A 5,107-nucleotide genomic window follows, 5' to 3' on the forward strand; every position below is an offset into this window, starting at 1 on the left:
TATAATGAATTACGCAGATCCGGTGTCTTCTTTGACAGAGGGTAAGAAACTTGTTATTGACATATGCAAATGAAGCTAGTCGTAACCGTAGCTCCGCCCCCTTTTTTCCCCGTGTCCGCTCGTCAGCAATACGCGGCGCTGTGGGGTTTTTTGATCGGATCCAGGCTTCGTGCTATTTGTCAACTTGACTCGAATTACCCCTGAGTGAGGGCGGAAAAAGACGGGCAGTTTTGTAATGGTCCGACTCTGGAATTAATTGTAACTGGCTGCATCCAATAATGTGTTAATAACATGAAAACAAACACCGCTTTTGGGGAACATTTAGCTTTGGTCGAAAGTTAAAGAAGTCACCGTTTGATGGCACAAACACCGCTATTCGGTGCAGACAGAACCTTTCGGGACATTATTTATACGGACAAAAAGATCAAGTTCTGACACACCTAATTCATGAAATATGAAAACAAAAATATCCGGTAATACTCGCTCATAGCTAAAGACACCAACGATATAAATATTCATTAAATATTCAATATCGCAATATATCTTGCATTAAGCACTTTATCTAGAAGAAAAAAAAATATCGTACGATATGTTTTAGATAGCAAATCTTAATACAACATTGCCTTGAACCTATCTCACTAGCGATAAAAAGTCAACTACATTGTACCACGTGACCACGACCGGGTCGCCTTCTAATTCATTCATGAACGAGACTATCAAGTGAATATCTCGAAATGGGCGGGAAACGGTAGCAAGTCTGGACACATCTTCGTTCGATTATGTGAAACTTACAAGTGTCTGGATTTAATTCTCATAAGTTCATTGATACTTACATGAAATAAGCAGGTCGTATTGCACCCATAAACCTGCTCGACTATGTCACGCCACGAGGGCTTTATTATACAGATTATGCGCGGAATATTTCGGCGGAAAAAAAAATCATTTATCAGGCGTTTCAGCGAAGTTTATTTAAATGTGGTTTTGACGATTTAAATTACGTAGTGTGGTTCTGAATTTGTGGTTCGCTGTGTTAACACTGAGTGACAAATATCATTATATATTTTTTTTTGGAAATAGCATAAATAATTTTTTTGCTTCATTGCGTTTTTGATAACAATAAATGAAATAAAAATATAAATTAATTAATTAAACAATTACAAATGAACAAAACAAGAGGAAAAGAAAGACAAACAACATTTAAATTATTGCATAATTATATTAAACATAAATTATTTTTACTTGTTCACGAAAAGGCATGAAATTAAAGTAAGAAATATATTTTCAAATTGCACCACAATGTATTTGTCAAAATATTTATCTATCTTAAATAAATTATTTATTTTAATTTAAACATATCTTGTAGTTCAAGGGTTAAGCTTTTATACTAAGATTTTAAAAATGGATTGGACAGAGTACTTTAGTGGATTGTATTGTTGTCGTTGTTGTTGGGTGGGGGGGGGGGTGAGTGGTGATGTTTTAAAGTAGCACAGCGTCATTTAATTTAATATTAATATAATATTCATACAGAATTAAAGCAGAAATCTCGTCTCCCTATTCTATAAAAAGATACAGTTTTAATAAACTCATCTGTTTTGAATGTGAACAGATATCATGATACATTATAATTTTTTATACATTATACAGCTATTCTCGTTCCAGCCAATGCACCACGACTGGTTATCAAAGGCCGTGGTATGTACTACCCTGTTTGGGGGATGGTGCATATAAAAGATCCCTTGCTGCTAATCGAAAAGAGTAGCCCATGAAGTGGCGATAGCGGCTTTCCTCTCTCAATACCTGTGTCGTACTTAACCATATGTCTGGCGCCATATAACCGTAAATAAAATGTGCTGAGTGCGTCGTTAAATAAAACACTTTAAAAAAAAATATATATACAACTAATCTCCCCGAAAGCGGGATACAAACTCGAAGAATGGCGCGTCAAAAGAAGAAAAATGAATTTCGATGGTTTATTCTAAACGCTTAAATATAAAAGTATATTAAAAATTAAAGACAGCAGCTTTAGCCAAATTAGGATAATAACCTTTAATAACGTTTAGAGACATTTAAATCGAAAACGACAAAAATTAAATTACAGCAGTAAGAATGAATGAATGAATGAATGAATGAATGATTGGATGGATGAATGAATGAATGAATGAATGAATGAATGAATGAATGAATGAATGAATGAATGTTTAATGACACCCCAGCACGAACAATACATCGGCTATTGGGTGTCAAACTATACAAAATTAAGAATTCAATAACGAAAAGGGAAATATCGATCAACATATTTATTTATATATGGATACAGTATTATACGTCTTGTTTCTTCAATTCATCATAAAACATTGGACCAATTGTAACAGATGATAATGGCTGTTGGTAAAAAAATGATATGACTTGAATTTTGTAATTGAAACGACTAAGACATAATTATATAATATTATGAAGCTAAACATGATGATATCAAAAACTTAAAATGACCACTATAAACTATATGAACTATGAAAAGAGGTGGAGATACCAAGCCAACTATGTTTATGCATTCTTCCATTCATTTATTATTTCATTCTTTATTAATTTATTTATTCATTCATTGGGGGGAATACCACGCCAACTATCTTTATGCATTATTCCATTCATGCATTCCTTCCTTCATTCCTTCATTCATTCATCATTTTATTTTATTTATTTATTTATTCATTCATTCATTCATTCATTCATTCATTCATTCATTTATTTATTTTATTTATTTATATTCACTCTTCAACTCTTTTTGTTTAAACAAATATTTTTTTAAACATGTCACAATTATTATTCAACACTATAAATTATTCATTGAGTTGAGTATGCGATGACACAAAAAGACTAGAGGACTAGACGACTTTCTGCCAATCAAACTGTTTGCTAAGGGTCGTTCTTACAACTTGCATCACGGAAACGCACCCTTCTAGTTACGCCTCAGCAAAACTTCACCCCCATCAGCTATGACGAACACTAATGACCAACAGACCAAATGCAGTGACGATTCTACTAAGTGTAAAGTACTATGACAGGATATGTACCGGAATACTACAACCTACGGTGTGATGGATGAATCAGCTAGTACATTACTACCGACTCAACTGAACTCAACTTTATTTACACTCAGGCCGTAGTCTACGGCATATGGAGAAGAATAAGAATAAACAGTTTTGATAATAATAATAATAGTGCTCCACGACTGGTATATCAAAGGCAGTGGTATGTGCTGTCCAAGTTCAAGTTCCTTTTATTGCCTTAAGTTTTACAACTCATCAGCATCATACAAACAATATAGCATATATTATACAGATATGTACACAATAATGTACAGGATAATGGTGGAGAGTGGTTTAACATTATAGACATATATAATACAAAGTATCACAGTACTGCTGACTTATATCACATAAAGATATAGGTCGTTATTACATAAGAGAAAATGTTAAATACTTGAGGTGCTACCGGGATACACATGTATGGTGCACTACATTGTACATCACTATTAGCATTACGTCTTTATTCCACTAGTTCATTTCTTACCTTATTTGCCCGTTGTAAATATTTCCCAAGGTTATTAAGATCTTTATTATTGCCAGTTCTTAAAAGTTGTATAAGCTTGAAAACACTTGGACGTTTATAATACTATTGTTTTATAAATTGTGTTCTTATATCATTGTATCTTGGACATTGTAGAATGAAATGGTACTCATCTTTTACTTCATTTGTATTACATACTGTACATAATCTTTCTGATCTTTCAATGTTTCTGTATCTACCAAATTCTATATTTAATTTATGGGCGCAGAGTCTAAATTTTGTAATTTCTTTCAATTGTGTAACGTCCAACGGTTTTGTAAGATAACTTTGCAATTTGCTCCTGACTGTGGAGCAAAGTGCATATGAAAGTTCCCTTGCTGCTAATTGAAAAAATGAAGCGGGTTTCTACGTGTCAGAATTATGAAATTTTTAACATCCAGTATATATATATGTATGTGTGTGTGTGTGTGTGTGTGCGCGCGCGCTATTACGTAATCTATCTATGCAAATCTATCTTTAACAATTCAACTGTCGTGCAATCTTTTTTATTTATTTATTTATTTATTTATTTATTTATTTACAATAGAATGACATATGTGGCAAAACAAAGTGGTGTGTTGATTACATTAGCACACTAAACAGTGAACAAGAAATTATGTTTCACTCCTTGAAAAGTTAAAAATGCAATGACATGTCATGAGTGCAGTATTTGATTTTAAGATCAACAATCTGTAGTAGGGTCGTTTGTTATTTGTTGTTGGTCGGGGTCATTTCAGCTCTGTGATGGTAAAACCCAGTAAGTCAAGTTTAACCTATTCTGAGTAATCAAAAACAAGCAATATAACCACGGGTTTAAGATACATGTACCATGAACAATTGTAGTATTAGGGGCGGAACGTACCGCAGTGGTAAAGCGCTCGCTTGATGCACGGTCGATTTGGGATCGATCCCCGTCGGTGGACCATTGAACTATTTCTCAGTCCAGCCAGTGCACCGCGACTGGTGTATCAAATGTCGTGGTATGTGCTATCCTGCCTGTGGGATAGTGCATATAAAAGATCCCTTGCTGCATTAGAAAAAAAATGTTACGGGTTTCCTCTGATGACTACGTGTCAGAATTACCAAATGTTTGACACCCAATAGCCAATGATTAACTAATCAATGTGCTACAGTAGTGTCGTTAAACAAAACAAACGTCTTCTTGTTATTTCTTGTTGGTTGGTATCATTTTTACACTGTGATGGTAAAACCCAGTAAGTTTAACCCATTACTGTTTAACCCATTCTGAGTAATCAAAGACAAACAATATAACCCCGGGTTTAAGATAAAGATACCGTGAATCACTGTGATATTAGGAAGGAAGGCAATGTTTTATTTAACGACGCACTCAACACATTTTTTATTTACGGTTATATGGCGTCAGACATATGGTTAAGGACTACACAGATATTGAGAGAGGAAACCCGCTATCGCCACTTCATGGGCTACTCTTTTCGATTAGCAGCAATGGATCTTTTATATGCACCATCCCACAGACAGG

The sequence above is a fragment of the Gigantopelta aegis genome, chromosome 8 (genome assembly GCF_016097555.1).
Source record: "Gigantopelta aegis isolate Gae_Host chromosome 8, Gae_host_genome, whole genome shotgun sequence".
Lineage (NCBI taxonomy): Eukaryota > Metazoa > Mollusca > Gastropoda > Neomphalida > Peltospiridae > Gigantopelta > Gigantopelta aegis.